The sequence below is a fragment of the Pan troglodytes genome, chromosome 4, assembly GCF_028858775.2.
Source record: "Pan troglodytes isolate AG18354 chromosome 4, NHGRI_mPanTro3-v2.0_pri, whole genome shotgun sequence".
In the NCBI taxonomy this organism is placed as follows: Eukaryota; Metazoa; Chordata; class Mammalia; order Primates; family Hominidae; genus Pan; species Pan troglodytes.
The window spans coordinates 43,240,248-43,254,168 of NC_072402.2; the positions used below are offsets into that span (position 1 = coordinate 43,240,248).

Below are 13,921 nucleotides of genomic sequence, written 5' to 3' on the forward strand. Positions count from 1 at the left end.
TTCTGTACGGCAAATGATTCAAAATGGGAGTGGTGGACGTTTTTATACCCAACTGCAACAAGGGTAATGAGATAAATATCAGTTTCCTTCCCTCAGATTATTCTTATATGTAAAATTTACTGTATAAAAATACTTAAAATTTGCATAGCTAGCTGATTTTTATTTTCTAAGGTGATGATGCCCGTGATAATATTCCTCACATGATCAGTGTGAGTAGAAATACCAGAAGTTCCGACTATCTTACTGGAAGTGCTGTATATATTTTGAAAATGTGTGACAGTTGTTGCCTTCCTGTCATAGTTTAGGTAAAATTACAGTACATAATACTAGAAAATGTCTGTAAATTTTTACTAAGATAATTTATTTGTTCTTCTAAACGTGTTAACAATTTTCATTTGAATTACAGTCATTTTGCAGGAACAACTAGTTTATTTAACTTAAAATTTGAGACTAAAAGTACCATTTTTTAATCATTGGGAAATTGAACTTAGCAAGGGAAAATAAAGATAACTAAAATATTCATGATTTCAACGTGTTATAATATTAATTTGATAGTAATTGGATACAGTAGTGTATATCAAAAAGAGCCCCCCCCCAAATAGGAGTAGATTACCAAGAAAAAAATGTAATATAAACTTTTCTAAATGGTAGTTTATCTGCAGGAAAATATACCCAGAAAAAGTATATTTATCCAAATAAAAAATGGCTTATTTCTGCATTTGAAAAGTTACATCGTGGACTAGGATCTATACAAATCAGAAGATGTGTAGTATTTGCATTCTACTTTGCTAAAGGAAAAAACACAAATATTTCTAAAATCCAAAGGATTAGCAAATAATGACAGATGTAAATACTACTGACTAAGCAATTAGTAGGAGTTCACTTGATTAATAGTTTGGAAATAACTGAAATGAATTGAAGAAAAAGTAACATATTATTTAGCATAAGAGGATTTATTGGCCAAAACATTTTGAAAGAAAAAAATGTTGATTATCAGATGTTGTAAAATTGAGATTAAGCAAATTAAATATGTATTCTTTTGTAAAAATTAAAGTGAATGAAAATACTAATATAAAATAATTCTGTTGAATAGAGATTCTTACACATGTAGCCTTTTTCTCTCTTCTAGGTCAAATTAAAAAAACATGTTTTAAACAGTAAATCTTATTCACAAGGATTTATTAACATGGCTTATTTTATTTTTCTTTGACAGTTTGCACATATAATAGCAGCTATCCAGTAGTATTTTCTCTTTATACCTAAATATGCTCATGTGGTAAAACTTTGAAGAATTATTAATAATTTTTAAATGACAAAAATGAAGTTAAAATTTATAAACTTTGTTTTTACCTTTAAAACATAGCTATCTTATATTTAAAATTTCTGTATTAATTTTATTTCCTTAGGTGAAAAATTTACCAAGATAAAAATAAAAACATGTTAGAAGTTACAAAATAGCATCTGAGGGAGAAAACATACCTATAAGCTTTCACCTAGGAATGACAAGATGCTTATTTTGTCAGGTGTAGCATTGTTAAAACAAGTGTGGAGCTTGCAGGCAGAGGACCTATATGCAGATGCTGGCTTTACCATTTATGAATGCTTTTGGCTCAGTCTTTCTGAGCTTCACTTTCTTTTGTCTGAAACAAGATTAAGTAAGATAAGTTACATAAAGAACTCATTAGCAGAGTGCAGGGCAGGTTGTTAGAGGGCAATGAATGAAAGTATTACTAGACATTAATATAAATCAAAGATGTTTGAGAAGGAGGAATATTATTGAAAAAGTAAGTCTGGAAATTCAAAAATTGTTAAATAAATATCTTTAATAGGCAATTGTTGGTGAGTATATGGAAACCTAGTAAGATAAGTAATTTTTTATATACAGGCAAGCTTCTAAAATAGAATAAGCCTGGGCTCAGTGGCTCACGCCTGTAATCCCAGCACTTTGGGAGGCCGAGATGGGTGGATTACCTGAGGTCAGCAGTTTGAGGCCAGCCTGGCCAACATGGTGAAACCTCGTCTCTACTAAAAATACAAAAATCAGCTGGGCATGGTGGCGGGCGCCTGTAATTCTAGCTACTCAGCAGGCTGAGGCAGGAGAATTGCTTGAACCTGGGAGGCAGAGGTTGCGGTGAGCCAAGATCAGGCCATTCATTTGCACTCCAGCCTGGGTGACAGAGGAAGACTTCGTCTCAAAAATAAATGAAAAAATAAAAATAAATAAACAAATAAAATAGAATAGGATCTCCTACAATATTGTCACCATTTATACTTCTGGAAGACAATTATTTCACATTAGGTAGTTTAAAGAATTGCCTTACACTGAAACATCTTCAGGTTGACACTATGAAAAAAAGTTTCAGTAATTATTTAGAAGAATTAAAATATTGAAGAGGACAATTGTAGTCAATATTCAGAAATGTGTAAATAATCTACAGGCATTTCTCATTTAAAGTAAACCCAATATATAAAGTTTGAATTCTTAAAAATATAAATTAGGGAGTTATTAACTGGGAAAAATTAACTTCAAATCTCCTTTAAGTATTAATATGTCCTAGTGATTATAATATGATTCTGCTTATAAAAAGGTCTACTTAGACTTCCACTTTTGGGAAGTTGGAATAGATATGCTTGTCCCTATTCCTCCCACTAAGTATAATTAAAACTTCTGAATATTATGTATAAAACAAACATAAAGGTCTCCAAATGGTGGAAAGAAGACAGATCAACTAGAGACCTTGGAACCCAAGGAACAACATGATGGTTAATTGCCTGTGTTTTCTTTTTGCTTTAGAGTCTTTAGAGACTTGAAACTTTACACATCAGCAACCTAGAAACACCAATGGCACAGACAAAAAAGGCCCCATCAAAACACTGCTCCAGCTGAAGGGCCAGAAAAGGAGTATAGCAGACAGAAAACTTTTTGACAATAATTGCATACTCTAGGCAAAACTACAGACAGAATTGTGACCCCATCCTACTCATGTCAGCAAAGTCCTAGTGGAGAGCCTAGATCCCCACCCTCACCAGACTATTAGGTAGTTTAAAGAATTGCCTTACACTGAAACATCTTCAGGTTAGCATTATGGAAAAATATTTAAATAATTATTTAGAGGTGCCCTAAGCCCGCCTTCCCAGGGTGGTGTCAGAGAAGGTCAAATAAAGAACCAGTACTTTCATCATCACAAGCCAGTAACAAGGGGTCTCCCATCCTGGGTGTCAGTGGAGGCCAAATGAGGAACTTGGATGTCTCCTCCAACTTGGCAACAATGAGGTGGTGCCTGTTCCCCATACCCACTTCCCCTGCCAGTACCATGTTAGAAAAAGCCAGCTAAAAGAGATTTTAATAAGATTCAAAACCTCATAAATATCCCATACGTCCAGGTTTTATGAAAGTCACTCATTATATCATGAACTAGGAAGATCTCAAACTGTATGAAAAAAGACCATTAATAAATGACAAAACCAAGAAGACAGAGATGTTAGAATTATCTGACAAAGATGTTAAAGCAGACATCATAAAAATGCTTCAGTGAGCAACTACAAAAACACTTGAAACAAATGAAAAAAATAGAAAGTCTCATTAAATAAGCAGAAGACATAAAGAAAAACCAAATGGAAATTTTAGAACTGAGAAATACAATAATCAAAATAAAAAACTAAATGAATTGAGTAACAGAACGAAGGAGACAAAGGAATGAATCAAGGAACTTGAAGACAGAACAACAGAAATTATCCACTCTAAAAAAGAGAGAAAATAGACTAAAAAGAACAGAGTCTCATGGAACTAAGTGACTACAACAAAAGATGTAACATTCATGAAATCAGAGTCCTAGAGGGAGAAAAGAAAAAGGGTGAGGCTAAAAATACTCAAATAAATAATGTCTGAAAACTTCTGAAATTTGGTGAAAGAGATAAACCTACAGATTCAAGAAGCTGAGTGAATTTTCAACAAAGGAGCCAAAACAGTTAAATGGGAAGAAGATAGTTATTTTTTAACAAATAGTGCTGAAACAACAGGGTATCCACATGTAAAAGAACAAAATTGGACGTCTGCTTCACACTGTATACAAAAATTAACTTAAAATGGATCACAGAACAAAATATAAGCGCTAAAACTATAAAATTATCAGAAGTAAACATGGAATTAAATTTTTGTGACCTGGAGTTAGGAAAAGACCTCCTACATATGACACCAAAAATGCAAGCAATAAAAGAAAAAGTAAACAAGTTGGATTTCATCAAAATTTCAAACTTTCATGCTTCAAATGGCACCACCAAGAAAGAAAATGAAAAGACAGCACACAGAATGGGAGAAAATATTTGCAAATTACATATCCAATAAGAGATTTATATTTAGTATAGATAAAAAACTCTTACACCTCAATAATAAAAAACAACCTAATTAAAAATGGAGAAAGGATCTGTATAGACATTTCTTCAAATAAGATATACAAATGACCAATAGGCTTATGAGAAGAAGCTCAAGATCATTAGCTATTAGGGAAATGCAAATCAAAACAAGGAGATACCACTTCACACTCATTAGAATATCTATAATATGAAGTACAGATAACAAGTACTGGGGAGGATATGGAGAAATTGGAACCCCCATACATTGCTGGTGGGAATGTAAAATGCTACAGCTGCTCTGGAAAACAGTGTGGCAGTTCCTCAAACAATTAAATATAGAGTTACCCTGTGACTCAGGAATTCTACTCCAAATAAAAATGAAAACATATGTCTACACAAAAAGTGGTACAAAAAGCAGGATTATTTGTAATTATTTGTAGTGTCCAAAAAGTGGAACAACTCAAATGTCCATCAATTGATTAATGAATAAACAAAATATAGTATATATATACAATGGACTATTAATTGACACTAAAAAGGAATAAAGTGCTAATACATGCTACAGTATGAATCAACCTTGAAAGCATTATGCTTTCTTTAAGTGAAAGAAGCCAGGTACAAAAGCCACATGTTACATGATTATGTGAAAGTCTAAAATAAGCAGATATATAGAGACAAAGCATATTAGTGGTTTCCAAGGGTCAAGGAGGGAAATAGTGATTACTAATAAGCATAGGGTTTCTTTTCTAGGTGATTAAAGTGTTCTAAAGTTAGATAGTGGAGGTTACACAATGTTGTGAATCTAAAAACCACTGAATTATAAACTTTAAAAGGGTGAGTTTTATGGTTAAAAATTATATCTCAATAAAGCTGTTACTAAAAAAAAGACAAATGAAACCTAATAGGATAAACTCAAAGAGAGTCATGCCAGGATATATCATTCAACTTTTGAAAACTAAGAACATAGAAAAAATTGTTAAAAGCAGAGAGCAAGAAATGACACCTTACTTGTAAGGGAAAAGCAATTTGAATGACAGTGGATCTTACATCAGAAACCATGGACTCCATAAGGAAGTGACACAACATCTTTCAAGTGTTGAGAGGAAAAAATTGTCAACCCAAATCCAATATCCAGCAAAAATATCCTTTAGGAATGGAGGGGAAATCATGACATTCTCAGATGAAGGGAAACTAAGAGATTTTGTCACTAGCAGTTTTTTTTCTAAAAGCATGGCTACAGAAAGTTCTTTAAACAGAAAGGAAATTATGAAAGAAAGAATATTGGAACATTAAGAACCAAGAAAACACTAAGTAAAAATATGAGTAAATATAATAGGCTTCCCTTCTCCTCTTGAGTTTTCTAAATTATATTTGAAGGTTAAAGCAGAAATTTTAACATCTGATTTGGTAGAGAGAATACTTGAGCAATCATATTATAAAAGGAAAAAGGCAAGGAGCTATAAAGGGAAATAAGGTTTCTACACTTCACTTGAACTGGCAAAATTACACCACAAGTACACTAGGATAGGTTTGATATCGATATTGACTTAGTCTGCTTATGCTGTTATATCACAATACCTGAGACTGAGTAATTTAGAATAAACTGAAATTTATTTTCTCACAGTTCTGGAAACTGGGAAGTCCTAGATCAAGGCATTGGCATCTGGTATCTGCTGAGGACCATCTTGTTGCATGAAGCCTCTTTCATAAGGGCCTTAATAACATTAATGAGGAAGAACTTTCATGACTTAATTACCTCTTAAAGACTTTACTACCTAATACCATCACATTGGCAATGCCTGAATTTTGGAAGGGACACATTTAAACCATAGCAAATATATGAAAAAATTTAAGTTATAAAAATATGTATAATTTTAATACCTAAAGCAACTAGTGAAAAAGAAATAGATACACTCAAAAACAAAAATTAATATGGAATTCTAAAAAGTAACCCACCGGAAGTAACCCACAAGAAGATAAGGAAAAGAAAACAGAGAAATGAAAAACAGAGAGAATAGACAGAAAACAAAATACAAAATAACTGACTTAAGCTCTAACATATCTGTAATTACATTCAACATAAATGGAATAAAGGATTGTTGGAGGTGGGTGGCAAGATGGCTGAATAGGAACAGCTCCAGTCTGCAGCTCCCAGTGAGATCAATGCAGAAGGGTGAGTGATTTCTGCATTTCCAACTGAGGTACTTGGCTCATCTCATTGGGACTGGTTAGATAGTGGGTTCAGCCCATGGAGGGCGAGTCAAAGCAGGGTGGGGTGTTACCCGGGAAGCACAGCGGGTCGGGGAACTCCCTCCCCTAGTCAAGGGAAGCCGTGAGGGACTGTGCCATGAGGAATGGTGCATTCTGGCCCAGATACTATGCTTTTCCCACAGTCTTTGCAACCTGCAGACCAGGAGATTCCCTTGGGTCCCTACTCCACCAGGGCCCTGGGTTTCATGCATAAAACTGGGCAGCCATTTGGGCAGACACAGAGCTAGCTGCAGGAGTTTTTTTTCATACCCCAGTGGCGCCTGGAACGCCAGCAAGACAGAAGCGTGCCCTCCCCTGGAAAGGGGGCTGAAGCCAGGGAGTCAAGTGGTCCAGCTCAGTGGATCCCACCCCCACAGAACCCAGAAAGCTAATACCCACTGGCTTGAAACTTTGCTGCCAGCACAGCAGTCTGAAGTTGACCTGGGATGCTCAAGCTTGCTGGAGGGAGGAGTATCTGCCATTACTGAGGCTTGATGGTTTTCCCCTCACAGTGTAAACAAAGCCTCCGGGGAGGTTCGAACTCAGTGGAGCCCACCGAAGCTTGGCAAAGCCGCTGTAGCCAGACTGTCTCTCTAGATTCCTCCTCTCTGGGCAGGGCATCTCTGAAAGAAAGGCAGTAGCACCAGTCAGGGGCTTATAGATAAAACTCCCATCTCCCTGGGACAGAGCACCTGGGGGAAGGGGCGGCTGTGGGTGCAGCTTTAGCAGACTTAAACCTTCCTGCCTGCCGGCTCTGAAGAGAGGAGTGGATCTTTCAGCACAGTGCTTGAGCTCTGCTACGGGACAGACTGCCTCCTCAAGTGGGTTCCTGACCCTCGTGCCTCTTGACTGGGGGACATCTCCCAGCAGGGGTCAACAGACACCTCATGCAGGAGAGCTCTGGCTGGCATCTGGCAGGTGCCCCTCTGGGATGAAGCTTCCAGAGGAAGGAAAAGGCAGCAATCTTTGCTGTTCTGCAGACTCTGCTGGTGATACCCAGGCACACAGAATCTGGAGTGGACTTCCAGCAAACTCCAGCAAACCTGCAGCAGGGGGGCCTGACTGTAACAAACAGAAAGAAATAGCATCAACATCAAGAAAAAGGAGGTCCACACAAAAACCCCATCTGAAGGTCACCAACATCAAAGACCAAAGGTAGATAAATCCACAAAGGTGAGGAAAAACCAGCGCAAAAGCCTGAAAATTCCAAAAATCAGAATGCTTCTTCTCTTCCAAAGGATCACACCTCCTTGCCAGCAAGGGAACAAAACTGGACACAGAATGAATTTGACAAATTGAACAGAAGTAGGCTTCAGAGGGTGGGTAATAACAAACTCCTCTGAGGTAAAGGAGCATGTTCTAATCCAATGCAAGGAAGCTAAGAACCTTGAAAAAAGGTTAGACGAATTGCTAACTAGAATAACCAGTTTACAGAAGAACATAAATTACCTGATGGAACTGAAAAACACAGCATGAGAACTTCGTGAAGCATACACAAGTATCAATAACCGAATCAATCAAGCAGAAGAAAGGCTATCAAAGATTGAAGATCAACTTAATGAAATAAAGTGTGAAGACAAGATTAGAGAAAAAAGAATGAAAAGTAATGAACAAAGCCTCCAAGAAATGTGGGACTATGTGAAAAGACCAAACCTACATTTGATTGGTGTACCTGGAAGTGACAGGGGGAATGGAACCAAGCTGGAAAACACTCTTCAGGATATTACCCAGGAGAACTTCCCCAGCCTAGCAAGACAGGCCAACATTCAAATTCAGGAAATACAGAGAACAGAGAACACCATGAAGATACTCCTCAAGAAGAGCAACCCCAAGACACTTAATTGTCAGATTCACTAAGGTTGAAATGAAGGTAAAAATGTTAAGGGCAGCCAGAGAGAAAGGTCAGGTTACCCCCAAAGGGAAGCTCATCAGACTAACAGTGGACCTCTCTGCAGAAACCCTACAAGCCAGAAGAGACTGGAGACTAATATTCAACATTCTTAAAGAAAAGAATTTTCAACCCAGAATTTCATATCCAGCCAAACTAAGCTTCATAAGCGAAGGAGAAATAAAATCCTTTACAGACAAGCAAATGCTGAGAGATTTTGTCACCACCAGGCCTACCTTACAAGAACTCCTGAAAGAAGCACTAAATATGGAAAGGAACAACTGGTACCAGCCACTGCAAAAACATACCAAATTGTAAAGACTATCAACACTATGAAGAAACTGCATCAACTAACAGGCAAAATAAACAGCTAGCATCATAATGATAGGATCAAATTCACACATAACAATATTAACCTTAAATGTAAACAGGCTAACTGCCCCAATTAAAAGATGCAGACTGGCAAATTGGATAAAGAGTCAAGACCCATTGGTGTGCTGTATTGAGGAGACCCATCTCACGTGCAAAGACACACATAGTCTGGGGATCAATGCAACAAGAAGAGCTAACTATCCTAAATATATATGCACCCAATACAGGAGCACCCAGATTCATAAAGCAAATTCTTAGAGACCTCCAAAGAGGCTTAGACTCACACACAATAATAGTGGGAGACTTTAACATCCCACTGTCAATGTTACACAGATCAACAAGACAGAAAATTAACAAGGATATTCAGGACTTGAACTCAGCTGTGGACCAAGCAGAGCTAATAGACATCTACAGAACTCTTCACCCCAAATCAACAGAATATACATTCTTCTCAGCACCACATCACACTTATTCTAAAATCGACCACGTAATTGGAAGTAAAACACTCCTCAGAAAATGCAAAAGAACAGAAATCATGACAAACAGTCTCTCAGACCACAGTGCAATCAAATTAGAACTCAGGATTAAGAAACTCACTCAAAATCACACAACTACACGGAAACTGAACAACCTGCTCCTGAATGACTACTGGATAAATAATGAAATTAAGGCAGAAATAAGTTCTTGGAGACCAATGAGAACAAAGACACAATGTACCAGAATCTCTGGAATGCAGCTGAAGCAGTGTTTAGAGGGAAATTTATAGCACTAAATGCCCACAGAAGAAAGTGGGAAAGGTCTAAAATCAACACTCTAACATCACAATTAAAAAAATTAGAGAAGCAGGGGCAGGCAGATTCAAAAGCTAGCTGAAGACAAGAAATAACTAGGATCAGAGCGGAAGTGAGGGAGATAAAAACACGAAAAACCCTTCAAAAAGTCAGTGAATCCAGGAGCTGGTTTTTTGAAAAGGCTAACAAAATAAATGGACCGCTAGCTGGATTAATAGGGAACACAGGAGAGAAGAATCAAATGGATACAATAGAGAATGATGGAGGGGATGTCACCATTGATCTCACAGAGATACGAACTACCGTCAGAGAATACTATAAACACCTCTGTGCAAATAAACTGGAAAGTCTGGAAGAGGTGGATACATTCCTGGATGCATGCACCCTCCGAGGACTAAACTGGGAGGAGGTTGAATCCCTGAATAGACCAATGACAAGTTCTGAAATCGAGGTTGTAATTAATAGCCTGCCAACCAAGGAAAGCCCAGGACCAGACAGATTCACAGCCAAATTCTACCAGGGATGCAGAGAGGAGCTGGTACCATTCCTTCTGAAACTGTTCCGAACAATGGAAAAAGAGGGACTCCTCCCTAGCTCATTTTATGAGGCCAGAATCGTCCTGGTGCCAAGACCTAGCAGAGACACAACAGAAAAAGGAAATTTTGGGCCAGTGTCTCTGGTGAACATTGATTTGAAAATCTTCAGTAAAATGCTGGTGGGCTGAGTTCAGCAGCACATCAAGAAGCTTATCCACCATGATTGGGTCGGCTTCATCCCTGGGGTGCAAGGCTGGTTCAACATAAGCAGATCGATGAACGTGGTCCATCACATGGGCAGAGCCAGTGACAAAGGCCACATGATCGTCTTAGTGGATGTGGAGAGGGCCTTTGATGGAGTTTGGCACCCCTTCATGCAGGAAACTCTCAATAAACTAGGTATTGATCGTATGTATCTCAAAATAAAGGGAGCTGTTTATGACAAACCCACAGCCAATGTCATGCTGAATGGTCAGGGGCTTTGAAAACCAGCACAAGACAGGGGTGCTCTCTCTCACCACTCCTACTCAACATAGTATTGGAAGTTCTGCCCAGGGCAATCAGGTAGGAGAAAGAAATGGGGGGTGTTCAGACAGGAAGAGAGGAAGTCAAATTGTCTCTGTTTGCAGATGACATGATTGTGTATTTGGAAAACCCCATTGTCTCAACCCAAGATCTCCTTAGGCTGGTGAGCAATTTCGGCAAAGTCTCGGGATACAAAATCAATGTGCAAGAATTGCAGGCATTCCTATACACCAATAATAGACAAACAGTGAGCCAATTCGTGAGTGAACGCCCATTCACAATTGCTACAAGGAGAATAGAATATCTAGGAATACAATTTACAGGGGATGTGAAGGACCTTTTCGAGGAGAGCTGCAGGCCACTGCTCAATGGAGATAGGAGAGGACACAAATGGAGTGTTTCAGGCTCATGGATGGGAAGAATCAATATTGTAGAAATGGCCGTACTGCCCAAAGTGATTTATAGATTCAATGCTGTCCCCATCAAGCTACCATTGACTTTATTCACAGAATTAGAAAAAACTACTTTAAATTTCATATGGAACCAAAAAGGAGCCCGTATAGCCAAGACAATCCCAAGCAAAAAGAGCAAAGCTAGAGGCATCATGCTACCTGACTTCAAACTATACTACAAGGCCACAGTAACCAAAACTGCATGGTACTGGTACCAAAATAGATATATAGGCCAATGGAACAGAACAGAGGCCTCAGAAATAATGCCACATATCTACAACCATCTGATCTTTGACAAACCTGACAAAAACAAGCAATGGGGAAAGGATTCCCTATTTCATAAATGGTGTTGGGAAAACTGGCTAGCCATATGTAGAAAACTGAAACTGGACCCCTTCCTTACACCTTATACAAAAATTAACTGAAGATGGATTAAAGACTTAAATGTAAGACCAAAAACCGTAAAAACTCTGGAAGAAAACCTAGGCAATACTATTTAGGACATAGGTATGGGAGAAGACTTCATGACTAAAACACCAAAAGCAATGGCAACAAAAGCCAAAATTGCCAGATGGGATCTTATTAAACTAACGAGCTTCTGCACAGCAAAAGAAACTATCATCAGAGTGAACAGGCAGCCTACAGAATGGGAAAAAATTTTTGCAATCCATCTGACAAAGGGTAATATCCAGAATCTACAAAGAACTTAAACAAATTTACAAGAAAAAATCAAACAACCCCATCAAAAAGTGGGCAAAGTGTATGAACAGACACTTCTCAAAAGAAGACATTTATGCAGCCAACAAGCATATGAAAAAAAGCTCATCATCACTGATCATTAGAGAAATGCAAATTAAAACCACAGTGAGATAACATCTCATGCCAGTTAGAATGGTGATTATTAAAAAGTTAGGAAACAACAGATGCTGGAGAGGATGTGGAGAAAAAGGAACACTTTTACGCTGTTGGTGGGAGTGTAAATTAGTTCAACCATTGTGGAAGACAGTGTGGCAATTCCTCAAGGATGTAGAACCAGAAATACCATTTGACCTAGCAATCCCATTACTGGGCATATACCCAAAGGATTATAAATCATTCTACTGTAAAGACACACGCTCATGTATGTTTATTGCAGCACTATTCACGATAGCAAAGACTTGGAGCTGATTCAAATGCCCATCAATGATAGACTGGATAAAGAAAATATGGCACCTATACACCATGTAATACTATGCAGCCATTAAAAAGGATGAGTTCATGTCCTTTGCAGGGACATGGATGAAGCTGGAAACTATCATTCTCAGCAAACTAACACAGGAACAGAAAACCAAACACTGCATGTTCTCACTCATAAGTGGGAGTCGAACAATGAGAACACATGGACACAGGGAGGGGAACATCACACACTGGGGTCTGTCTGGGGGTGGGGGGCTGGGGGAGGGATAGCATTAGGAGAAATACCTAATGTAGATGATGGGTTGATGGGTGCAGCAAACCACCATGGCATGTGTATACCTATGTAACAAACCTGCACATTCTGCACATGTATCCCAGAACGTAAAGTATAGTAAAAACAAACAAACAAAATAACAAAACATAAATGATCTACAACATTGTATTTTGACTGGCAGAATGGATTAGAAAATATGAACTGCGTATATGCTTTCTACAAGAAACTCACTTCAAGTATAATAATAGGCAAGTTGAAAGTAAAAGAATGAAAAAAGATATATGATGTAATAACCAAAAGAAAGTAGGAGTGGCTATATTGATATCACATAAAGCATACTTCAGAGCAAAGAAAAGTACCAGAGTCAAGGAGAGATATTATGTAATAATATAGGGTCAGTCCACCAAAAAGACACAGCAATTGTAAATGTGTCTGCACCAAATAACAGCTGCAAACTAGTGAAACAGGAAAAGTTCCGTTGTCCCCCTCAGGTCATGCAATGTGGGTGTGGCTTGCTTCTTCATTTCCCTGCTGGTCAAACCTCTAGAGGAGCATACAAATGAGCAATCTGTGGGCCTCCGACCCCATGGCAGTGTCTAGGGATGAATGTTTATAGCTGAACCCCCAGTGGGCATGTGTTACAGGGTGCTTTTTTAGTTTAGCCATCCATAGGTGGCTTGTATTAGCTCAATTAGGCTCCTGCCTTATCGCAAAGACAGAGGGCTTTCTGTATCCCAGGGTTCTTGCCTTGGTGTACCAGAAGAATCAGATCACACACGGGCTTGGAGAATGTGTGGAAGGTTTTATTGAGTGGGAAGTAGCTCTCAGCAGATGGGGGAGCCAGAAGGGAGATGTTTTCTCTTGAAGTTGGGGTGCTCGGCAGCCCAGGGTCTCCATCGATTGCCACGGCCAAACTCTGCCTTGTTCTGCTGGTCGATGGCATGCTGGTGCCTGTCATGTGCTCTTCTGCCAGTGTGCTCCCTCGCATTCCTCTCGCCGTCCAGCTGCTTGTGTGCCTCCCTGCTCGAATCTCGAGAGTTTTTATAGGCACAAGATGGGGGTGTGGTGGGCCAGGGTGGTCTTGGGAAATGCAACATTTGGGTATGGAGTCAGGAGTGCGTGTCCTCACCTAGTTCCACGGGGACAGGGCCAGCAACTAAGCCCTTGCCAGGGACCTGCCCTTCCCTTCCCAGCACTTCCTTGCCCACTTCTGTATCACTAGGTGAACTGATAGTACTAATAGGAGAGATAGGCAAATCCACAATTATAGTTAGAGACTTCAGCACCTCTTAATAGTTTATAGA

At 38.7% G+C, this 13,921-nt stretch overlaps 1 long non-coding RNA gene across 6 annotated transcripts in view; it reads left to right on the forward strand.

Annotated features, from left to right (window-relative positions):
* Positions 1-13,921, forward strand: part of LOC104006409 (uncharacterized) — a 240,545-nt gene that overhangs the window by 642 nt on the left and 225,982 nt on the right. The window lies entirely within an intron of this gene.